Below are 26,887 nucleotides of genomic sequence, written 5' to 3'. Positions count from 1 at the left end.
ACTGTGCGATTTTGGCCACGATTTTGCCGTCTGAGACAAATTTAGCAAATCCTAAAAGATTCCTCTGATCCTAGGCTAAAATCTGACGTCTTTGGTCGTTAGGTTGACATGTTCACCGGCAGCCGATTAATGAGCGCTGCCATCAAATTTTACCTCAGATGAAATTCTGGCAGTGTCAGAAGATTTGGCACACAATCCTGCAGTGTGACTTCTCCTATGACAATAGTCAAATATCTCAATTTTTCAAGACAAACCATGACCAAAACGAGAGCTAGAGATTTCTTTGTAGCCCCCATTTCAGTCCCGCGTTTGATGCAGCTCACTGTCACCGAACGGGTCATTCATTGATGATATAAAACTCCAGACGAGTTTTCTTGTGCGCGTCCATTTTTAGCGCGTCTTCACTATCGTGCAGTCTGACATTGATGTCAACTGAGATCTTACAGTGTGACATGGCGATCATGTTCGTACAGTCTGACAAGGGACATTCGCAAAGGATTGAGCTGCCTTGTTCACTCTCCTGACTTGATATTTTAAGTGAGTGTGGTTAGCGCTTATATCCACCGATCGGGCGGGCCAAGTAATAAAAAAAAAAGTATATTCCAATCAATCATGGGTGGATGAGAAATAAATCTTGTTTGTTTGATAAAGACATTTTGCTTTCAAAACAATCCCTCCCTCATGTGAACTGACAGGGGAGCAGAAGCTCATTAAATATAAAAAATTGTATCCAATCCTAGCCGTTGGCGTTTACTAAGTCTCCAGTGCGGCACGCTCATCAAAACAGAGCGTTTCTTTAGAGAGCCACAAAACCAGTGCAGAAAATAGCCTATTACTTATTCATTGTGATGTTTTTGAATGTAAAAACCACGCAAACGTCATAAGGCCTCAGGCAACGGTATCAATTTTTTTTAAAGCCTCTTCATGACACATTTAATTTAATTATTTAAATTAAATTAAAAACCTTTAGGCTATCCAACATGTATGTTTTTGTCTTCAGTAGAACAGTAAAGACAATTTTTTTAGCTGAAACCGTTTAGCTGAAAGTCAATGGCTACCTTGAGAGTAAAAAAAAACATAGACCTATTTTCAACAGTTTCAGCAGTATTCTGAATGATTTCTGAAAGATTGTGCCATGCAACACCGAAGACTGGAGTAACAGCTGTTGGAAATGTATGAAAAATAACATTTTAAAATATATAAAAATATAAACCAGTGCTTTACAATAGAATATATATATATATATATATATATATATATATATATATATATATATATATATATATATATATATATATATATATATATATATATATATATATATATATATATATATATATATATATACTGTATTTATCATCAAACAAATTTCACCCTTGGTGAGCATAAGAAACTTCTTTCAAAAATACTTTTTTATTTTATTTTTTATTTTATAACTTTTGACTGGGAGAGTCATTTTCAAGCCATATCTTTAATTTCAATGAACAAGAACAGACACAATCTAGAACTTAGGACCTTGAACGTTTTCTGCTTATTTGTTTAAGGTTCGACATTGTATTTTATATTTCTATATTATATCACTGTTGCTATTTGTATCTAAGAGAATACATTTCCGGGCATCCTTTCAAAAGCGATTTGCTGTTAAAGACTTTTGGGTGTGTAACATATTTTGACCTTGTTCTCTATTCATTTATTCATGCAGCAGTGCAGTTCGCTGCTTTAGAGGGTGAATTTTAATTTGTTTATGGATCATTTTGTTGTTGAAAATGTTCTGTGGCCCTTGTATTTGGCTCCTGCCTGACCTGGGACAAGTGCTGCCTGATTATGGCATGAGATGGATTGGCTCACCTCATGAATGTTTGCTCTTGTTGACCTGCCAGAAACAGCCACAATTATCCACTGATGTGCGAGTGTGTATGGGGATGAGTGTTTAACTGCACGCTCATCTAGGTTAAGAATAGTACTTTTTTTTTTTTTTTTTACTTTGTCAACATTTAGACACATTTACAGTGTTTACATTATTTAGTGTTATTGGCCTATCTAGTCACAGTGAGGTAATACCATAGACAGTATACAGTAGCAGAGACAGGCCACTTGTATTGGGTGAATTTAAACCTAGCTCTTGTAAAGGAAGTCCCGCCTTCTGAAAAGGAGAGCCTACTAGCAAAGTCAGCGTTTGACTTTTAGAAGCTCAATAAAAAAAAAGTGTTTGTTGTTATGAAAATTACACTCAGCCTTTACTTAAATCTTTAGTCTGTAGGTTTTCCTCTTTGTCGCCATCTCTGTTCGAAATCTGCAATTGCAATTATTCGCAGAATTATTATCTTTACATAATGCACAGTGCAGAGGAATCCAATGATTTGAGGAGACTGTGTGGCTGTCAGTCACCGCGTCGGGTTGGATACTGTCATTCAGAATCACAGATTCTACTTTTTGAAAGTATGACCAACAGTATGTCCAGAATGTCATCTGAACAAGTAAGTAACATCCACTTTTGCTCTGACCAACTAAGGGAAAAAAAGCATTTAAATCAATCGTGAAGATTAAATCAAACGATCGCTTATCATATCATATCAAACCGTGCAAATTATAGTTTTCAAATTGTTAATGTTAACATTAGCATTGCGTGACTACATTTAATGTGTATTAGGGCCACCTGTAATTCAGTTTCCATTTCTGTGCAGTCTAATTTCTAATTGTCTTATACCAACAAATCAATGTGAAGTAGAGGTGAACTGCTCACTCTCATAGCTAGCACAAAAATATTAGATATTAACCATTACGCACATGACAAAACGAGAAAGGCACAACTAAGAAAATTCTGTTACTGTACAGTATGAAGTAAGCGAACAATTGTGCTACTGTTACATAGCGTAATTGAACCATTGAAATGTCTTACCTGTCCAGCTGAAAAAAAGCTGAATAAAACCCTTCAAAGTTCACGCCACGTTTAAAAGCCCTTTTTATCCTTGTTTTTGCATAGGCCCAGTTGATGTTTCTTTTTTTCTGTAGCCACTCCGAAGTCCGAAGTCTTTTGCCTTTTACAACGGGTGAATCTCCAGGTGTCACTGGTGATTGTTGTTTGAACCTTTTTGGACCTGCCATCAATTGTATAAATTATATAAAGTGCTGTGAGAAAAGGCTTATAAATCTCCAACTCCACATCCTCACATGTAAGATAGCCTACTAGCCGGGACACCTTCTTTATGTGTACAGAAGTGAGGTAATGAGGCAAAGATATACAGTAATTGAATTTCCACCAGTACCACTGGAATTTAAATCATTAATACAAGCTTACCGTTGTAAATTTAGCTATGGTAAGCAGATAGTTTTGAACACTGGCTGGTTATGTTCTTGCTCAAAAAAAAAAATGGGATAATTTTTAACCCCAAAAAGTTACAAACTGCTAGCCTGACAAGCCAGACCCACATCAAGATGTTTGGTCTGGAAACTCACCATTGACAGCTCAATCCGAGGGGCGAGATAAACGGTTGTCTTTCAAACTCTCTCTGAACGCAGTTGGATAGCGCTACAACCAACCAGAGCAACGTGAAGCGGAGTTAGTTGATAGATTAAACTTTCGCCGTATCCACTCTGCAAAACTCTGAACACATCTTCCCTTCTTAAGAATGACTTCAGTGCCGTTCTTTGTTTTTTTGTCAAAACTCCAAGATTCCAAAGCCGATTTAAAAGACCGCTGTTCATCAGCTTCTTTGTTTACAAGTAGCACGCAACCTTCACAATTCAATTGTGATTGGCCTGACCAGAGTTTGATTTTTCCAGCTCAGAAGTTTATTGAGAGTTGCTAGACTACACTCGCGGCAGATTAGGTTTGCTGCCGCTAGGGTGCGTCTAGATAGGCTTATGAACTGCAGCTTTAAACTGCATGTGCAAATTGACCAGACAAGCCTGAAATAAAAATATGCATTTTTTGATGGTTAGATAGGAGCTGTACTTAGAAAGGACAAGGGACTTTTTTGATACATTTCATAAAAAAATGGGACTGCAGGTTAGGGCACATATTTATATTAGAACACTAACTATATACTATTCACTGACTATGAGTTTTAAGGTATGTTGTTGTAGGGGTTATGTTTAGGTATGTGGAATATGGTCACAGAATAATCATGAAAAATAAGGCATTAATATGTGCTTTATAAGTACTAATAAACAGGCAATATGCATGCTAATAAACCATTAAAAATATTCATTTATTATTAAAAAATGTAATATTTTTTTTGTTTTAGATATAAGTATATCAGTGAAATTTATGCTTGACTTCAAAAATGTTCAATAGTGCACCCACAGATTTCATTCTCTTTCAGAATATTCCTCCTCATTGCCAACTGTAAAGCTGTGCTCGGCATGGACATACACAGTGAGCAACGAACGCTGCTGAACACATGTCAGTCACATGGGCTGTTAAATATACTCCCTACTTGTAAGCTCTCGGTGAGGTGAAAGGTCAGTGAGCCGTTTTTTTCTGATGAAGATGTCTGATGTGGTCGCTTTTGTGTTGAAGCAGCACATCACACATATAGACATCTATTGATTTTGAACAGCTCTTGTTGCAATTTTTCCCAGAACAACCCCAGCGTGTGCCACGGTAACACTCATGCGCCCAGCAGGAGAGAAGCGGCTTCCTCAGAAATGCCAAAACCGAGCCATTCGGATAATAAATGCCTTCGGAAACAAGCCCTTTGTTTGTTATTTCTGCCTGTGTCAGTCAGGCGAACCCCGCAAGGTTGCGGTCGTGTAATGAAGACATCAAAAAGGAAGCTAGTTACTCATCTGTAGTATCTAAGTGTGCTCTCTGCACATAAATAAATCAAGAGTGTGCCTCCCACCAGCCCTGCTTTCCCAGAATGCAGCTTCCATGCTTTTATAGTTACATGAGGGAGATCCATTTTTCCATAATTAACCACTTTCTATTTTTGCCATTATATCATGATAATATCATGGAGGCCCTAAAAGAGTTCCTAAAAGGTGATGGGATTACACATCGATGCTTCTGTGTTCTTTTGAAAAGTAATTTTGTGATAAAAATAATATAAATTGGAAGTACTATATTTCAGTGCTTTTGCAAGCAAACGCAATTTCTCGGGGGAACACAAAAGCTTTGTGAGGAAATGCAAATGTTTTGCTAGCGAACCCAAGTTTTCTCGGGGGAACAGTATAGTTTCAAGAGAGAATGCAAATATTTTGTGAGAACGTTTCTCATGGGTACACATATGTTTAGCGAGAGAATGCACACACATTTTACAAGAGAACGCAAAAGTTTCTCTGGAAAGCCTTATCGACAGAACGCAAATGTTTGGTGAGAAAATGAGTGAAAAGTTTCTTGAGCGAACGCAAAAGCTTTGCAAAAGATCACAAATGTTTTGCGAGAGAATGCAAATATTTTTGTGGGAAATGAAACGTTTTTTGCAAAGGGCAGAACTTTTCGGGATTACGTTAATATGTATTAATCATTTCTTTAAAAAAGAATGGATTGAAGCAGTTCAATATGCTAGTGCACTTTCTTTTATAAATTTAAATTCTGAAAAAATTAACAATTTGGATAACGTAATATTTTTGTGAGAGAATTCAAGGAAATATTTAGCAAGGAAATGCAGTGTTCTGGGGGACCAAAAATTTAAAACGAGAATGCCAAATGTTTTGCAAAAACATATATATATATATATATATATATATATATATATATATATATATATATATATATATATATATATATATATATATATATATATATATGCGAGGAACACAATATTTTCCTGAAAGAATGCAAAGTTTTTTGGGGAAGGCAATATTTTTGTGAGAGAACCAAAATGTTTTGCGAGAGAACGCAAAGTTTATTTGGGAAAAGCAATACTTTTGTGAGCAAACATCAAGTGTCTCAGGGAACCAAAAGCTTTGTAAAAAAAACGCAACATTTTTGCAATAGAATGTAAAAGACTTGTTATAATATTTAAAAGTTGTGCAAGAGAATGCGAAGTGTCTTGGGGAATGCAATACTTTTGTTGGAGAATGCAACGTTTTTGGGAGCCACACTATAGTTTTACAAAAGAACGCAAATGTTTTGCACGCAAATTCAAAGTTTCTCAGGAGAACGCAATATTTTTTAATATTTTAAAACGGAAATGGTTTACGAGAGAACGCAAAGTTTTTAAACTGTCTTGGGGGACGAAATTTTTGCAAGATAATGCAAATGTTCTGTAGATTTTCTCAGGAGAAGTTTTGCAAGTTTTTTTTGTTTTGCGAGCAAATGTCAAGTGTCTCGGGGAAACCAAAACTTTGCGAGAGAATGCCAAATTTTGCAAAAGATCATAAAAGTCTTGTGAGAACTTAAAGTTGTGGAAGTGAACATAAAGTGTCTTGGGAAACGCAATACTTTTGTGAGAGATTGCAAGGTTTTTGGGAGCCACACTGTTTTACAAAAGAACGCAAATGTTTTGCACGCAAATTCAAAGTTTCTCAGGAGAACGCAATATTTTTTAATATTTTAAAACAGAAATGTTTTACAAGAGAACGCTAAGTTTATTGGGTAATGCAGCATTTTTGCAAGAGAATACAAATGTTTTGCGGATTTTCTAGGAAGAATGCTATAGTTTTGCCAGTAAACACAATGTGTCTCAGGGGAACCAAAAGCTTTGTGAGAGAACGCTACATTTTTGCAAAAGAATGTAAAAGACGTGAGAGAACTTAAAAGTTGTGCAAGAGAACGCAAATTTATATTCAAAATATAAATGTTTTCCTCTCATCTCATATTTTTTTATATTGCCATGTCCTCTCAGGGGCTCCATACTTGGATGCTGAAAACAGAAATGCAAATGAAACATGGCAGCAGAAGAGAGGTGAGGAAGTGCTTTCAAAAGCAAATGCATGGGTGGCTTTTTATAATTCTGGTTAAAGACGATTCCCTAAAAATAAAAATTCTGTCATCATTTTCTTATCCTAATGTTGCTCCAAACCTGTATTTCTTCCTTTCTTCTGCAAATCACACAAAAGCTATTTTGAAAAAGTGTTCTATTTTAAAGATCGGTTCTTATATTATTATAATTGCATGGGAATTACACAATGTATTCTGCAAAAGACAGAATGTCAACTAGGTTAAGAACACCATAAGGGTGATTAAAAGATGACAGAAATTTCATTTATGGCTGAACCATTTAACATCTAGCAAATAGAGGCATAATTTGCTATGGAGGGACATGAATGGGATTTGGTTGTAATCCACAATGACCTTCTATTATTACACACTGGCAAGGTCAAGGGACTAATGGGTAGGAGAATATGTTAGGGCAATTAGACTGAGCTACCTTGTCATGGGATATGGGCGAGGAGAAGTCAGAGGAGACAGATGCTTTCCACCACCCACTCTTGCTCTCTCTCAGACTCTTTCTGTCCATCTTAAAGGAATGGAAAAGAATGTGAGAATATAACATTAAGCAAGAAGAAAAAACAAAACAATTTGGTATGTACAAAACACTACTTCCACAGATGAGAGCTGAACAGAAGAATCTTGGTTCAATGGGATCCGCTACTGATGAAAACTAAAGCAAATAGGCAGAAAAACAACCCTAAAGCTGAGCAGCAGATATCGCCACTTCAGATCACAATAATTAAATGACATTTCCACATAAATGATGCCTATATTCAAAAATGCTGTTTAATTATTAGAAAAATAATGCACACCCGAGGTGTTAATGTGGCCACGATGCAAAGCTGACCTCGATTGTGCATTATTTTTTATTTGTATTTCAAGAAATTTGTTAGGGTTTTGTGTTAAAGGGGGGGTGAAACACTGAGTTTCAGTCAATCTCACATCAATCTTGAGTACCTATAGAGTAGTATTGCATCCTTTATATATCCAAAAAGTCTTTAGTTTTGTTATATTTATAAAAGAAAGACAGGCTGTACTGAGTCTTTCCAGAAAAAAACGAGCGGATGGAGGCGTATCAAGTGGGCGGAGCTAAAGAATGACGAGTGCATGCAGCTTTTGCATTAGAGCGACTGAAAGCTGTGACATCCTCAAGCGTGGAAAAGAAAACGTTCCCCTAAATAAACCATATCAATCAGATTCAGCTATACATGATCCAGAATCAGATCCGGAGGTTGAAATATATTAAACAGGAGAAGCAGCAACAACAGGACGTCCGTCTCTGTGGCATGTACTGTATTTAGTGGCCTGTCAACTTTTGTGTGGGTGTGTACTCGTGGTTTATGATGACATGATTTGGTTTATGGACTATTGTATGCGACTAAACCTTAGCAGTAGCAAGCCAAACGGTTTTACATGTCAGACTAGTGTATAGAAAAACAATGGAGTAGCACATTTGAATGACGACGCACGCTTTGTGTAGCCTGACAAGCCAGACCCACATCAAGATGTTTGGTCTGGAAACTCACCATAGACAGGGCTCAATCCGAGGGGCGGGATAAACGGTTGTCTTTCAAACTCCCTCTGCACGCGATAGGATAGCGCTACACCAACCAGAGCAACGAAGGTGAAGCAGAGCTCGCTGATAGATTAAACATTCGCCGTATCCGGTCGGCTAAACTCCGAACACATCTTCCCTTTTTAAGAATGACTTCAGTGCCGCTCTTTGTTCTTTTCTCAGAGAAAAGCTTAACTCCAAGTCTTCCAGAGTCGCGGTCAAAGCTGATTCGAAAGACCGCCGCCGTTCGCCAGTTTCTGTGTTAACTAGAAGCACACAAACGCAACTCAGCCGTCGTCATTATGGCCCCGCCCGCCGACTCTATACATGATGTGATTGGGCCGTCCAGATTTTGAGGAACACAGCTCAGAAGGGTATTGAGAGTGCCTAGACGACACTTGCGGGCAAATTAAATTTGCTGCCGCTAGAGTGCGTCTAGATTTCTAGGCTACGCTTTGTGTGAACTCCCCTAGGTTTATGTTTGGGTGGTTTTACAATAAACAAACTGACACCTATATTGGTCAGCTAAACAAATGTATTTAAACACACACCATACATCGCATGCTGCATTGATAAATTAACTATACATGATCGTGTTGTTTACTGATGTTTACTTACACGACGATAGACAACATCATAGACATTTGAAGCAGTTTTACTCACTGCCTGCTTCCAAAGCACGACCGTGAACCTTTATCGCTGGGACCGCTCCGTCAAAAACACACTTCTTTGGTAACATTGTTGATTTCGTGAAGTCCTGTGACAGCAGTGACTGTGGAGATCCACTTTTGGGACACGACTGAAGCGTGATGTTGTGACGCTTCCCATCATTTCTGCGTTCAATCGGTTAAATGCAGCGCTGACTTCCCGTAATGCTATGCGGGCGCGTTGAAGTCGCTTAAAGTCACCCATAGGAATAAAGTGGAGCGTGGCGCGACAGAAGTGTTGCACGGACAAGTAGATTAGCACCTTGAGAGCAGTGTTTATGGCCGTGCATTTGTTCTCTCGCTCTGGTCACGTGCGCGCGTAAACCCTTCCGGGAGAAGAGCCTGTACGGCCCATACAAGGACATTCCACCCTGTTGACGTCAAGCGGACTCGTTCTCGGAAAAAACTCCGAAACTTGTGAGAAACCAGAAGGAGTATTTTTGACAAAGAAATACTCCATCAAACTACTACATCAAACTATTACTAATTTCATTTGAATCTAAACCCATCTTTGGGTTAAATTTTAAAATGTCAATTTCCAGGCCTGAAAAAGTTTTGGAAAATGAATGTGCCCAGAAAGTTTGGGAAAAGTCATGTGTACAAGTACAATATACAGTATGTGTACTTTATATATGTGTACTTTAATTGATAATATTGGTTAAACAAATTGCAATACTTTTTACGTTTAGGCGATCAGTCACATGCCGTTTGCAGCTGAGCAAAACTTGTGCAATGCCGGGAAAATGATGATTTAATCATGTTTGGCATCAATCTGAAAAGTATCAAGCATGTCTTGATAAAGAATAATATGTAGACTTTAGCCCAATTTATACTTCTGTGTTGAGTGTATGCCGTAGCTACGTCATTGGCTGTGTGTTGCATGTGTAGCCAACGACGTACGCTGACGTGCACCTCTCCAAAAATGTAACAACGCATGAATTGTAAGCAGACCACAAGCACTGTGATTGGTCTGCCAGAACCCCTCCCTCAGGGGTACACATGCTCCCTCTGCATCAACCGGATGTGACACGCTCAAGCCTAAATTTGCAAGAATTGGTGGATTGAAAATGTAAATGTCTCAGAAAGAGGATTGCTGCTCTGGACACATGTCATAAAATACATCAACATGGTAGAGAAAGGGGAACTAGTCAATCCAAAAGTGAAGTCGTTTGATGAGGTGAAGACATGATGTATAAGAATCATTGAGGAAAACTCAGAGGCTCATTGTTGACCATGTCGGATCTGTAGGGAGCATAACCAGGGTAGAAATCACAAAAGAGCCGATTCTTGCAGCTGCAGGAGCCAGGCAGAAGTACCATGGGTACTTTGAAGAGGAGAAGAAAAAGAAAGAACAGCAAGCTGTTGACTTGAAGGGGAAGGCCTTCACAGATTAACTAGATTATCAGAAAAAGAAGAGGGCTAAAATGCAGGCAGACATTTGTTTCTCTTGAGAAATCAGTGGATGAATATTATGAAAAGGTGAAATAGTCAAGCAATCTCGCCTTGATCACCAAATCCAACAGTTTCCGCCGAACTGCAAAAGAAAAGAAAGCATCTCTGCAGAAGATCAAAAAACAGATTGATGAGAAGCTTGCAGAAATAAAAAAATAAATAAAACTGTCGATTGATTTAGGGAATAGGGATATCTGTTGGTTAAAGTTAATGACAATGTCATGGACAATTTAATTTATTTTACGTTATCTTTTTTAAAAATTGGTTTGTTTAACTCTGCTCTGCTTACATCATGTAACAGAATAAATCAGTGATGACTTGAGGCCAATACATGCATATGATATGATGATCTGAAGACAAGGTTATGTATCAGAATAAATGAAGCTAATTAATAAATAAGCTAATTCAAACACTTCTCCCTGGATCGCACTCTGTACTGTCTGTTGCACACAGCTGAATGGTCCGTGCTGCGAGCAAAGTAATGCTGTTAAGATGCAACTTGAAGGTGTCATGAACTGGCTTTTTTTTTAAATTGTATATTGTTGTCTGAGGTCAACTAATGACGTTTGTGTGGTTTTTACATTCAAAAACATCATAACTAATAAGTAAAAGGCTATTTTCTACACTGGTTTTGAGGCTCTCTTCTGAACGCTGGGTTTTGGTAGGTGTGAGACATTGGAGACTTGGAAGTAAACGCCCACAGCTAGGATTGGATACGATTTGCATATTTAATGAGCTTCAGCTTCCTTTTCAGGTCACATATGAGGGAGGGATTGTTTTGAAGAAGTGTAACCCTGTATAAATTAATACATTTATTTATAAAAAGGAATTAATTAAATAGTCTATTAAAACAATAAACTAACTAGAAATGAATAGAAACATGTAAAATAATTACGAAATCAAAGTGAAATGCATGTCAGTGTGATGATTGACATCTCAATGATTGACCAATTACGTGAGATTTATGTTGAAGGCCCGCCCCACCATGTTGCTGGATGGGAGAAGCCATTTTTTTTCTGTGCGACTGGTGAAACAACCAGCAGCAACTTTGTGAAAAAGTTTAACAATTGTGCAGAGGGATTTAGCAGAGAGAGACATATGGTCGATTTTCTTTGGATTTGGTGAGTACACATTTTGAAATGTGTAAACTGTCATTAATGTGATTTAAATGAGTAATGATGTGTTTAACTGAGACAGATCGAAAACGTATTTCCTTATCAGAATGAAAAGATAAGATCTGCTATTTAACATGGTAAAAGAGATGTAATGGTAAACTAATTGTGTAAATGATTTCTTAATGTTCATATTTCGTTGTTGATGGTGATGAACGAGCAGTTTTATGTTGTTAAGCAATGTAATTCTACCTAAGCTGTCGAATTACGATCGAAGTGTAACTGTTATGCTAAATAAGGTAACAACTGTTACTATGTGATGTTGTTAAACTAGAAGCAGTTAATGTAATGTGTATTGTTAACTAAAAACTGCCTGTTGCTCATGCAGGTCGGGTTTTTGGCCTAAGCTGGAACTGTTCAATTCACCGTGAGCGTGATGATTCGAGATGGCGAGCCTTTCCCAGTGAGCTGAAGATTGTGAACTATAAAACAAACACCTGAGGAATTGGGTAGGAAAGATCTGATTGCCTGTTAGTTTCTTCTTTTTCGAGAGAGAGAGAGAGAGACTGTTCAATGAGTGTGTTATTTTTACTCAAACGGATTTTTCTTTTGAACTACTGAATCGTTTTCAGCCATCCTACCGACTTTACGAATCTTTGAATCGTATATTCGAAACGATTCTTCGAACCGAATCTTCGAATCGAATCTTCAAATATACATTTTTGAACTGAATCTTTTTGAACTAAACCTTTTTGAACTGAAACCATTCAACAAATCTTTTGAGTGATCTATTGAACTCTTATTGTGAACCATTGGATTTTCTTGTTTAATCAAGGATTTATTTTTGAATGTGAGTTTAATGAATTGTCCACATATACAATTGTGAAATTGATACTGAAGGTGTGTTATTCTAGGAAGTTTTCATAGCCTAGAGCAGGGATGGGCAACTTCGATCCTGGAGGGCCACTGTTCTTCAGAGTTTAGCTCCAACCCTAATCAAAAACCGCACCCACTTGTAGATTTCTAGAAATCCTTGTAAATTACATTAACAGTGTAAATGTAAATCCTTAAACATTAATTAGCTGGATCAGGTGTGTTTGATTAGGGTTAGAGCTAAACTCTGCAGGACAGTGGCCCTCCAGGACCGAAGTTGCCCATCCCTGGCCTAGAGGGTGCACCCAAACCAACCAAGAGTCAAATGACCTTGTTCAATTATTCAATTGAATTGAAAATTCATATAACTGTGATTCACTTGGTTTTCATAATTTTATTTTCCTTTGAAAGAAATTTCTATTTTTTACTAAAGATTTTCTTTACTAATTCTAGTGTTGTCTTCATTACACCTCCATAGTCGAACCTACTGGTCTATGATTAATACTAGCAGCAAGTGCAATATTATTTGACGCATATGCTAAAGAAGCACCCGCAATAATTCTCTGACAGGGCTCTCAAAATGTATTTATCAAACAAACACAATGATTTATCTCTCATCCACCCACGATCGGTGGATATAAGCGTGGATACGCACTCTTACAATATCAAGTCAAGAGCGTGAACAACTATTAACAATTATTATAATTTTTTTTAATATAAATTAGTTATTTTACTATTAAAAATTCAACGGCCTGCCGATGTGCTTACGTTTTGGTAGCCCGTCTGAAAAAAACACATAGTCCTGGGACGTTTGGCTTAGTGAGCCCCCTGGCCAATAACATTACACGTCTGATCTGTTCTGACCCCGAATCGCAATAAATCAACAAATAGACCCCTTCAATGTTTGTAAACATCGCGTAGCATGGGGTCAGAAAAGCAACGCGATCTCCTGTAGTTATAGTGAAAGCGCAAATGGAAAGACAGTCTGCAGCATGCCACAGGTCAAATTGCCAGATATCAAACTTCACCTAACTATTGAATCAGTCTACAGTTTAAAGAAAACATTTTGTTTACTTATGGCTTAACAATACCGTCGTTGTCACAATGTTGGCGCTAGCCTGCGGCTAACTAACGATAAATTACCACTTTTTTATTTTTTAAGTCAGGTAATGGACCAGCTTATAGGTTCACTACAAAGGGCAAGTATTATTTATATATATATATATATATATATATATATATATATATATATATATATATATATATATATAAAACACAGACAATGACTATAAATGTACCAATTTATATTGTTTGTGCTAGATTAAATTAATATACAAAAGCATCGTTAGCCAAAAGCATTATCAGTTTCATTGTTATCAACATAGTTCGAGTCTGTTTCCCGAAATCATCGTTTGAGCGAACATCTATAAACATCCTAGGATTTACTGCCTAGGAAATCGCGTCTTAATCTGCATCGCTCTTTGCACTTTTACTGAGGACGTGCTAGCTGGCAACATAGGATTCTATTCATTATGCTAAGCTAAGCTAGGGACGACCCTGCCAAACTAAAACAATGCATGCACTGAGACAAAAATGCATTTGCCCACATATCTGAATATGTTTCTAAAAACGGTAGTGTTCCTTTAATTGAATGTAATGTTTTCAGTTAATCTTATTTACAATTAAATGAAAAGGTATTAGTTAAAAGTTTTTTTTTTTTTTTTGGTACATGTTATAAGTCATTTCATCACTATTACTTCTTTTGACTTATATATTGTTCAATTGTACCACTGAAAGTACTGGCAAGCATTTATGGTAAACTAAAATATACTTTAAAGGAACTGTATGTAAGAAATGTATTTCAAGTAATCATAAAATGGCCCTGATATGTCACTAGACATTAAGAAATCATGTTCGTTTCAAATACTTATATCACTGACAACAGTCGTCCGGTCAGGATATTGTCATTTAATAGTTGTTGTTGCAGCCCTTGACTGATGTTGTTGTTGACATGTTGTGTGTTGGCCTGAAGCTCCGCCCTCCACCTAATCTACTAATCACAAAGTCAGTAGTGTTTCGGCATCCGCGTTGCCAGATCTGCTGTAGTTACCACAGCTGCAGCTACAAACGTTCCTGCTGGATCCTGCAGCCTATCTGGCAACCTCGAGTTAGAGGTGGAGGGGGGATACACCTGCAGTACCAGTTTTGCTCACAATCTTACATACACTTCCTTTAATGTTATTAATTTTTTTTTAAATATCTTTGTTCTACTGAAAAGTTTAAGTCTTATATCATAAATATATTTATAATTACACATTTGAAATAAGATTTCAGTTTGTTACCTGTTAAAATATATAAAATGTTTTAAATGTAATATGTTAAATTTTAAAATTGTATTTTAAAGTGACCGTTACATTTTACTATTGCAAAGATGTAATAAATAATATTAATGAACTTAGTTTAAGGGGTTGGTTTTGGGTAAGTAACTGACTTGTAATTATGCATAATTTACTGTTATTAAGTAGGCAGTAAGTAAAAATACATTTGTATGTAGTATATAGGCACACTCAAAGTACACATTCAATACAATTAGGCACACTTTTTCACAAGGGTGGTATTCTTGTGCATATCACGTTGTCATGGCAACAAAGCTGCAGACTGGATATAATTTACACAGATATGGTTTGTAAGCAATTGAATTACACACTATTGTATTGACCAGTTTTACTCTTTTGTTATACTTCTAAAATAGTTTGTATTTTAATTATTAGGGTCTGGTACTGCATACTTTTATTGTAATAACCTTAGCTTTGATTGAGGGACAAGTCAAAAATATTTTCTGTTAATTATCATTATGCCACAGATGCTGCAGATTCCTTTAACTAGATGAAATGTGTTGACTGGCGGGAGAAACTCGAGTGTCACACTAGCGCCTTCCTGTGGCCAGTGGGAGCTCTGCATCGGAGACGTGTCTCGCCCCAGGCTTGATCTATCACAGATGGGAGCATGGCTGGGTGTGATTCTCTCAAGCTGGCAAAGGAGCAATCGATCAGCCATGTTATGAAAAGATGCTTAAATCATTCATAGGGCTTTCTAAAGGAGATGGCACCATTTCAATGCATCTCCGACAGCTAATGAGCTTAGCCACTGAATCTTAAATACTGGGACAAAGCACGCAACAGATCCGGAAGAAGAAAAAAATCGGACAAAAATATGTACAGTAAAGGACTTATTTTAGATTAATCTGATTAGTGGTATTCATCTATGCATTGGGACCAGCTCCTTTGTTCCATTTCTCCACAATTCAGTCATTTCTCCATACTTTACATCACCGCACAGAGAGTCAGGTGGATGTCAAACTGCATCCATATTTGGCAATTTCACAAATGAAGAATGAAAAATACGTCTCAATCACATATGTAAATATATATTAGATCATCTTAGTTAATTTCAACCTTTACAATAAATATTATTAAAATCCAAAGGTGTATCTATATCATTAAATGGACATGAGCTGATAGGATGAATACTCTAATAAATGTAATGCTTATCATTAATGTTAGTTAATTAACTAATGTGAAATTACTGTTAAGTGTTATCAATTATTATTTTAAATATGTTTACATTTGTTTTGTAATGTCATAATTTTGATGGAATGAAGAGAAAAGTAAATAAAAAAACTGCACAATCAAAATATGTTGGAAACATTAATATTTTGAGTAAGAAGTCTCTTATGGTCACCCAAAGGTCGGCTCACCAAGGCTGAATTTTTTTCTTAAAAAATATAGCAAAAACAGACAAATAATAATAGTTATTTCTTGAGCAGCAAATCAGCATATTAAAATGACCATGTGAAACTGAAGACTGGAGTAATGATGCTGAAAATTCAGCTATGACATCACATGAATAAATTCTATTTTTTTAATCTATTTAAATAGATATATTTTAATATGCAGAATACCTGCATATTTTAATTTTTTAGTACTGTTTTCACCGGATTTTTGATTAGATAAATGCAACCCTGTTGAGCTTAGAAACTTCAAAAATCAAAAAACATTCAAAAATCGTAATGTTTCCAAACTTGTACTGTACTTTCAATAATAGTTATATATATATATATATATATATATATATATATATATATATATATATATATATATATATATATATATATATATATATATATATATATATATATATATATATATATATATATATAAACTTTAAAATAAATAAAGCCAGTATTCACAGAATTCATAAATCAGTGCAGATAGCTATTGAGATACAGACTATGGCTTTTAAGAAATCACATGATGCAAATCAAAAGTCTTTTTGTTTTTTTTTTGTTTTTTTGCAGAGAATTACACCCTGGTACTGTTTGATTATCATAATCATGTACCTTTGTATTATAGTAGCAAGGTACCAAAGAAAAGTGTCCCTGGTGCCTTTTTTTTCAATTTTTGGTATTTATTTGTTAGTGTGGAGCACAAAATTATGATCTCAGTTTTCAATTACTCATTGAATCTCCACTTAGCATAGACATCTTCATTATAAAGCACTGGCTATAATGGCTCATTATGCAGAGAAGTGGCGCTCTGTAGTCCAAAAACAAATTGGAAGGGCTTTTGCCATTGTTAGATCTGCGAGTGTCGACAGAAGTCGTGCTAAGTGGAGGGCTGTTCTTGGCACGCGCTCCCTGGCATTCACATACGGATCCAGCTGCAGTGGCTCTCTCCGGTTCATCAGTGCAACCCACTCCCCAAGTTGCCTTTTTGCCCTGCATTTGGCAGGCGAGCAACTCCAATTTCCACAATGTTATGAACATTTTACACACAAGTAGATTGGGGATACTAGGGGAGAATGAGAATGCCGAAATCCCGGAAATTAAGCAAGTTGGCACAGCATGCCGCACTAGCTCTTGACGTCCCGGTTCAGCAACCTTGAACCAGTTTGTTAGCCTCCCAAATGAACGGTGACGGGGCAGAGATATGAATTGCATAAATAAATGAATGAGTAAACAAACCAGAATGAAGGCCGAAGCAGGTCTCGTGGCAATCCAGGGGCTTGAGCTCCACGGTTAATGATCAGCAAATAGCTGGACGCCCAGATAAAATTCATTTGGACATGAAAACGGCTAGTGTCAGCCACATGGAAAACTCAAAAGCAAATTTTAAACCGTCTGTCTGCCTCTCACCTCACAAATCCCAAACAGTATCTCTAGAAACACTTGTTTCGCTTCCAGCATTTAATGTACGTGAATTCTGTTGAGCTTTTGCAATACTTTTCGTGTGATATTTTGTAGAAAATATTCAATATTGCATCATGTTTCTACATGGTTTTCAGCTAAAATATATTTTTTGTAATGTGATGTCTCGAAACCAAACAGTAATTAAAGTAGAAATATATTTATATCAACAGAATGGCCCTTTAAATGCCAAATGAATTAATACACGTTACCTCAGCACACAAAAGCCTGCAAAATTGGCAAGATTTCTCCAGCAGCAAACTGTGGCACAGAGTTTTTCGAGTTAGCAGTGAATGTGTTGCTCTACTGAGTTAGTCTCATCACATAGAATTTTATGCTGGCACTGGTTAATTGGCTCAGAAAACTATTTATGCATTTCACGCCCCACATTACCATCTGTCTCTTCACAGAATATCCTGAATCATTCATTTGAATATGGATGAAATAGGCCATAATGTGACAACTTTGAAAGAAAATTAGGAACGACAAACTTTCACTTTTAGAGTGCATATTTCTAGTTAACACGGTGTCATAATCAAAGATAAACTGCATGTTTTCCTTGTTAGTCTGAAGGGTGAAATAAATTCACAGCAGCATTGCCCCATCACTGAGATTTAGGCACGTGATTTGACCTCTTCAGTGCTGTCAGTGACTGCATGGTGCGTCTGGAGATGTGGACGGTTGAAATACTTTTTAAAAAAAATTTTTTTACATTTTATGAGTTACTTCCACCGTGATCAATAAAGAATGTACACAAACTGAAAAATTTCAATAGTGCAAAACTAATTGCAGCAAGCAAATACTGCTAGGCTTTTTGAAAAGGCTGTAATCAGTGAGCCTAATTTATATGAAAAGGAGATGCGTTGGCACTGAAAAGAAAGATAATGACTCTCAGTAATTTAAAGGGTACGTAACACACACCGTCTCATGTTCATTTTGAGTTGCTATAGGGTAGTATTGCATCCTTCCTATCTCCGGAGAGTCTTTAGTTTTATCAGATTTATAAAAGACAGATACGCTGTACAGATTCTTTCCGAAAACAGCTGAGCTACATCATGGCATTGTCCCTGGATAATTTCCGATTCACTATACGTTTGCGTTGTCGACATTATATGCACTTACGTGATGATTGCTAAGAGAAAACAGACATTTGATGGAGTTTCAGTCACCGCCTGCGGTTTCCAATCGCGACCTGGAACAAACAAACACACTTGCAGAATCCGGGCTGCTCCAGGAAAACAAACTGCATCCACTGTTTCCTTAACACTGGGTTCTTTGGGAAGCTAAACAAGGTAATCTTTCTCTCACAACCAGAACCCTTGATACTTTCTTTGACATTGCTGATTTTTTTGGTCTAAAAACAAAATGACAGCCCTGCCGATGGTGTCCGTAACCCGAAGGGAGCTTGTTGTTGATGCTCTTGCTCTAGTTGATGTGTGCAAATGCCGCTCATCTGAGAGAAGTGCCCATACAAGCAACTCTGCCCTTTATGCCGTCATATAGTGCCATACTTTATTAAACTTATTTGAATCCTGATGTAGTGTATTTGGCACAGAAATACTCCTTCACACATCAATTTTTTTTTTTTTTTTTTTTTTTATGTTGGCCATGTGCAGTGAACCAGAATGCAGTGATAGGGCAATTCTTAAATCCACTGCTGCTTTAATATACCTGCATATATTTATATCCTAATTAACTTCATAATCAATATTTATCTTCCTATATTATTATAATGATTCTTTAGTTATGATTTTGCTTTGTTTCTTTTCTAAAGTGTCTTATTTAATTTATTATATTTTATTCCTTTTATATTTACTTTTACTGAAACACTAAAAAGTTAAGATGAATATTGCCTGTACTATTGTGTGTCCCTCTCACTGAAAGAAAGCTCATGTTATCAGTATGTGTTGGTTAGAACTAGAGCTTAATCAACTCCAACCTTGGAGAGCCTGTGTATCTGTGTATGTGCGCAATATTCTGTGTTACAGATCAGTGTTGAGAATGTTGTACAATGGGCACCCTAAGAGATGGGTGGACTTGTTGTTCTGGGCAAGCTGGCGCCTGCTCCAGATCTGGAAGGTCACAACGGGCCTAATTCCGTGGTAAAAGCGTCAACAAGTGACATGTCTATGGAAACGTGCATCAGATTAACTGACATGAGTGGAAATTTACCATGGCTATGCATTGTCTCTGAGCCAATCAGAACCATCCACATTGCAGTAATGACGTGGATAAGACCTTGAAAACGGTATAATTGTTGGGACAATTATATGTACGATAGGGCGAGGGAGCGCAGCCTACGAACTCCTTGTGTGACTTCAAGCTGGCTTCTGCTTTTGAAACTGCAAACTATTCTTTTAGTAAATTATTTTTTTAATTAATTTCACTCCTGACTCTTGGTCTTCATTTCTTCACTACTGGTCCTGGGTCATAAGATGTTAACCCCTAACAGCAGGAAATTAGCCTGACAAGCCAGACCCACATCAAGATGTTTGGTCTGGAAACTCACCATTGATAGGGCTCAATCCGAGGGGCGGGATAAACAGTCGTCTTTTAAACTTCCTCTGCACAGCGTGAGTGCGTGCAATTGGATAGCGCTACAACCAACCAGAGCAACGAAGGTGAAGCAGAGCTCGTTGACAGATTAAACTTTCAACGTATCCGGTCGGCAAAACTCCAAACACATCTTCCCTTCTTAAAGCTACACTGTGTGATATTTTCCCCCATCTAGTGGTGAATAGGTATATGACCATCCAGTGAATAGTAGTTTCTGTTCCTCTCAATTTCGATTTCGTTTCAACTCCTACGGTGGCCGATTTAGTCATGGCTTCCAGTTCGACCTCTTCGGTGAGTGTTGCTTTTGAAAGTGATGTTACTTTTGAAAACTATTATAATTTGCAGTTATTTAATTTGCCAAATGATCTATGATCAAATTAATCTATGTAAAATGTAAAACTCCTATTGTGTGTCCCTCTCACTGAAAGAAAGCTCATGTTATCAGTATGTCTTGGTTAGAATTAGAGCTTAATCAGCTCCAACCTTGGAGAGCCTGTGTATCTGTGTATGTGCGCAATATTCTGTGTTACAGATCAGTGTTGAGAATGTTGTACAATGGGTACAACACACCCTGGTACAAATTGTGGTTTTGGCTTATAAGGCTAATTTTGATCTTCATGACAACTCTGAGAGGGGTGATTTTTTTTTTTTTTTTTTTTTTTTTTATAACTCATTCGTTTACATTATATAAAGCCTTAAAGTTCTGCATAATTAAGGCCGTGGTTACAAGTGGATAGCCATTTGTCCGCTGTCTATATTCATTGCGTCACCTCAGCTCCGCGCACATCCCGCCTTTTTGCCCGTTTTCTGTTATCCGGGAGTGACACACGTTGACAAGATGGCAATGCCCAGCTCGTCTCTACTTTAAGCTTCAGAACGACTTATCGGAATCCTATGGGTGACGTCACGGACACTACGTCCATATTTTTTTACAGTCTATGGTTATTACTGATACAAAGCCATATGCTAAATCACTGAAGTAACGCTTTAAAGGGTTAGTTCACCCAAAAATGAAAATTATTTCATTACTCACCCTCATGTCACTAAAGACTTCGTTACAAAGTCCATCTCACTACAGTGGCTGTACAATAATTTTACAATGCAATGAAAATATTGTGCACACAAAAATCAAAATAACGATATAATCCACCAAATTATTGACGTGAACTCGACGCATGCGCGAGAATATGACGCAGCTCCGCCGTTCGAATCATAGCGAATACATGACCCGGAAAAGGAGGAGCGCCGCTATCGTGTGAGTTCACGTCCGAGACCTACACGGAAGACAATATCTTGGCAGATAAAGTCATTATTATGATTTTTTTGTGCACAAAAACTGTTCTCGCCGCTTGGTACAATTATTGTACAGCCACTGTAGTGAGATGGACTTTGTAACGAAGTCTTTAGTGCCTTTTATGTCTTGTGAGTGGGTCAGTGGAAATGTACTGAATCCCAATGGAGGCCTTTTTGAAGCCTTTCTCAGCCATCAGCTTTCAACAAAAATATCTTCATTTGTGTTCTGAAGATGAACGAAGGTGTTACAGGTGTCCAACGACATGAGGGTGAGTAATTAATTAAATAATTTTCATTTTTGGGTGAACTAACCCTTTAAGCATATTTAGCATTTCCAGTTTTTGTCCAAATTCGTGACCAGCACTACATGTCAAAACAATTTGATACTACATACTGTCCACTGTGTACTACATTTCAAATATGCTCTGATTTAGCATGATTTTGATACTTTGAGTAGCATTATGCTTTTAGTAAGAACAGAATTTCTTGCTTCCAATTAGGATGAGGTAAGTTCTTATATTCTTAAGACTACAAAATCCACAGGGTTGTCAGATCATCTGGGAAATGAATTTGTTCCATGTGAGTTCTTTCATTGTACTTTTAAAGTCCATCACACTATGTTTTAGGTATTTGCTGCTTGTTAAAATGACCTGAAGGGGACAGTAGGTTAGTTGGGATCTTGTTCCACCACAGTGATTTCTTGGCACCCATAATTTTTCTATTGGCAGTGTAATTCCTGGTGGATCTTCTGCCCTTTTGCATGCTTGAACACTGGCTGGGCCGATAGAGAGTCTACTGAACCATAAATACCAGCACTATCCCTAGAGCAGAATGACTGGCAAAGTGTCAGAGAAAAACAAACTTTTGATGCTTTTTTTTCTCAGCATGGACAGTCCTCATAAATCAATGGACGCTGACGCTGTTAATCTTCTCCGCTTTGTCACATGCTAAGATCAATGTTTCGTTTTCCAGGTGAAGGAAAGTAATGAATCATTAGTTTCAGAAAGCTCTGAGATGCTGCCTTTTCTATCGGGATAAGAGGACTGTGCTATACTATTCATTCAGGTCCTGCTTTGAAATAAACTTCTGAAATGTAATTACTGTCACACATAGACAGGTTTCCTCCTTTCTGAGCTTGGTTGTAACACCCCATGAAATGGCTTGAAGGGATAGTTAATTCCAAAGAAATTCGTAACGGTTTTAAGTTTTTGGCGACTTGGTGGCAAATTCATACAATCTCATTAAAAAAATATCATTGGATGGTGGTTGTTCATCTTCATGTTTTATCCAAAAAATGTATACAACATTGCAACCTCGTGAAGCATGTCCTGCAAGATCAGTTGCATTTACTTTCTTTATATACAATGGAACTGTTATGATTAGACTCAGACACAATGACGACAGAGATTGAAGAATAACAAACTGGTACGTTTTGAGGCAGCAGGAAGACATCCAGTGCATGTAAGTTCAGAAAATAAACCGCAATAAGACTGTGATAACTTTAATTTGTCTTACAAATTGTCCTGGCGCACACAAGGGAGCATACAAGACGACTTGGGTGACATGGAGATGACTTGTTTGTGTGCGCCACGTGGCGCGTTCGCACTATTTTCCCTGAATTACTGCTGGATGCTCAAAAATCGCAGCTCTTTTGACAGACGTTTTGCACACGCAGCTGACATAAACCATACTTTCAAATAAACAGAAAAATATCCTTATGAAGTGTTTTCTGTGATCAATATTTTGCATTGTTTTAACAGTCTGGGTTCACACATAATGCGTCCGCTTTTGTCCGATTCGCGAACAAATGACTCATTTGAACCGATTAATTTTACTGAACTGATCTGTCCAACACTGACCTCACGAATCGGTGTGTAATCATTTACTCACAACAACTCTGAAATGAGAATGCAAGAGTGCTTAACCCATCAAACAAGAGGGGTTAGTAAGAATTAGTCTTAATAATCCACAGTATTTTTCTGTATTTATATTGATAATGTGTAGTAAATTACCACAAAAAAAATGTTTTTCTGGAATAAGGTGAAAGCAGAACAACACAGGTTAAATTGTTTATGGCAGAGAATTAGACTTGATTTATTACATTTTTAATGCTGCTTTTTAATAATTTTTGCCAAAATAATGAATCAGTAAACCATGCAAACTGTGTGAAAATGAGGAACTAAAGAAACAAACATCAAGACATCATACAAAATGAGATATCAAAATTAGATGAGCAAAAAAAGCAAAAAGAAAATTTTAGCATTTATTTAACATTTATTGTGAGTATTGGGCTCATGGATCATGCGGGTAGGTACTTTTACTATTGGTGTGTGTGTGTGCATGCATGCATGTGCGTGGATGACCATGACTGGTCAGCCAAAACCGAAGACCATTTCTGACCCAGGAAAAACCCTGAACAAGGTAACAGTGTTGCAGAAGATCAATGATGCTGACGGTAGGAATGTCCCAGGGAGGTTTCCAGGCAAGAGTTTGTGTTGTGTTGAGGTCAGACAGCTAGTGATGGTTTGTGTGTGTGTTTGTGTTTAACCTACATTGAGAAGACCAAATGTCTCTACAAAGATAGTGAATTGTGAAAATGTTGACATTGTGGGCCCATTTGGTCAGGCCCCATGAGGAAAACATCTTCTAAATAATACCAAGGGATGTTTTTTGAAAATGTAAAGGAGTAGGGTAGGGATAGTGGATGGAGAAAGAATATACAGATTGTAATAAGAAAAACGTGTGTGTGTAATATGAGGACATGTGTATAATGACATAGGTATTACAAGGAGAGGGTGAAATATAAGGACATTGGCCATGTCCCTACTTTTCAAAAGTTTCAAGAGATTTTTTTTTTAAGAAAGTAGTAGTGCAGAATCTTTTCTGTGAGTGGTAGGTTTAGGGGCAGGGGCAGTGTAGGGGGATAAAAAAAATAAGGTTTGTACAGTATAAAAACAGTTATGCCTATGGAATGTCCCCAGATTTCACAAAAACAAATGTGTGGGTGTGTGTACTTTATAACTATGATGAGGGCTGATGAGTAGCAGGTTAGCGTTGTTAGTACTCTGGCAAGGCTGAGGTGGCATTTACATGGCACTGTTTTCAAACAAAAAAACTGAATAATTTTAATGTGGTTTGGCTGTTAATTTACAAGACAATGGAGTTTTGGGGGTCTAAAAAGCTAATACATTTAAAAGTGCACGTTTTTGGAAACAATAGAGTTATCGTCTCCATGTAAAATAAAATATTAACATAAAGAAAAAAAGGGATGTGTATCATGTGTTCAGTCTATAGGCGTGTGGTGTTTCTCTATAAAAATGAAGTCACCTGGCATGGCATGAATAATAGTGCTTTTAGTCATCTTCACAGCTTCCATTGAACAAGGGAAACCTTTTCAGTACATCGTTGTCATGTCCCTGAATGAGTTCGGGAGAGCATGGCATGCTCACGAAAGAAACGCATTCCTTCAAGAACCTCAGCTCATTACCAGGGCTGTCAAAATAACATGTTAATTTCAATTAATTAATCTAAAAAAAAAAAACGTGTTAAAGTGAATAACGCAGATTAATCCATTCCATAATTCGGATTGCTTGTCAAATTGCTGAAATCAAGTGAGATTGGTGATCCGAATCATAAATCAATACGCTGACTCGCAACCATTTGAATCTTTATTTAAGGACTGAAAACAAACAGGGAAGAGAAGAGAATGCTGAATAAAGTCAGAGTTTTTGTTATTTTTTTGACCAAAATGTATTTTCGATGCTTCAAGAGATTCTAATTAACTAACTGATGTCTCATATGGACTACTTTGATGATGTTTTTATTCCCTTTCTGGACATGGACAGTATAGTGTGCATACACTTCCATACGCTCTCGGACTAAATATAAAATATCTTAAACTGTGTTCTGAAGATGAACGGAGGTCTTACGGGAGTGGAACGACATTAGGGTGAGTCATTAATCACATCAATTTCATTTTTGGGTGAACTAACCCTAATGTTGTAACACTAAGAGGTGAGTAATGGTAAAAGAGTCGGTGGGCGTGGCTTAACATAATGACGGCAGATTTGCGATGGTTCTGTGTGCTACTTGTAAACAAAGAAGCTGGCGAACGGCGTTCTTTTAAACCTGCTTTGACCACGTCTCTGGAAGACTTGGAGTTAAGCTTTTCTTTGAGATGAGAACGGAAGGGAAGGTGTTCAGAGATTTGCCTACCGGATTCGGCGAAAGTTTAATCTATCAACTAGCTCCGCTTCACATCGCTCTGGTTGGTTGTAGCGCTATCCTATTGCATGCAGAGGGAGTTTGAAAGACAAACGTTTGTCCTGTCCCTCAGATTGAGCCCTTTCAATGGTGAGTTCCCAGACCAAACAACTTGATGTGGGTCTGGCTTTTCAGGCTTACAGAAAAGGCAGGGGCCAAAAATGTTCTTAGCAAGAGCCTTCAATGTCTTTGGTCTAAAATTAAATGTGTACATCTTCTAAAAGGGAATTGTCATATTTAAGAGTACATTAGCATATAGACGGTTTCATGAACTAAAAGCCACAAAAAAACAATTTTGCGTTTATGATTGTTAACGGCCTTATTATTTTTTTAAAGGTATACTGTGCTGCCTGCAGAGAGAGTATAATTATATTCTGTGGATTGCTAAACACTTTAATTGGCAAGATTTTGTTTGCCCGGCTTGGGAGATATTCATTAAAATAATTCAGAAAAATAAATAAATATTATTTTCATAATTTTCATAACAATTACCTTGTATCCGGTGTTTTGTGGTTCCTTAAATAATTTTTTTTTTTTTTTTTTTTAGAGAATCATAATTAGAAAGTCAGATAGCATGCTTCGAATTATGAACAGCAAATAATGGCATGAGTCCAATTACTAATGTTCTCAGTCATTTTTTTATTATTATTATTGGAAGATAAGGATGAAAAAAGGAAGAAAATAGACAAGGAAAACAGTGACAGTGGGAGCTTTCAGATCACCAAAGTCCACAGCTAAACAATACATCACATCTGGTCATTGTCTTTAAACTGTGCAATGTCAAGCGGTAACCCAAGGAAGAAGAGCGAATGAAAGACTGAGTCAATCACCCATTTATCAAGAGTAAGGTGCATGAAATTGGCTTTTAACCTTGCAGTTAGGAGATTTAATTGGAAATCATGCTTTTGCCAGGGGAGGGAGGGAGGGGGGGGGGTGTCCAAACAGCAT

The 26,887-nt window shown here is 37.1% G+C and overlaps 1 long non-coding RNA gene across 1 annotated transcript in view; it reads left to right on the top strand.

The window, feature by feature from the left end:
* Nucleotides 1-11,606: 11,606 nt before the first annotated feature.
* LOC137043142 (uncharacterized) overlaps nt 11,607-26,887 on the top strand; it is a 93,950-nt gene continuing 78,669 nt past the window's right edge. Inside the window, exons 1-2 of the long non-coding RNA XR_010898421.1 lie at nt 11,607-11,718; nt 12,098-12,218. This is a non-coding gene — a long non-coding RNA (uncharacterized lncRNA). The remainder of the gene's footprint in view (nt 11,719-12,097; nt 12,219-26,887) is intronic.

This window comes from Pseudorasbora parva, chromosome 16, assembly GCF_024679245.1.
Source record: "Pseudorasbora parva isolate DD20220531a chromosome 16, ASM2467924v1, whole genome shotgun sequence".
Taxonomy (NCBI): Eukaryota; Metazoa; Chordata; class Actinopteri; order Cypriniformes; family Gobionidae; genus Pseudorasbora; species Pseudorasbora parva.
Note: the sequence above shows the minus strand (reverse complement) of the source record. Positions and strands in the feature narration are given on the sequence as shown.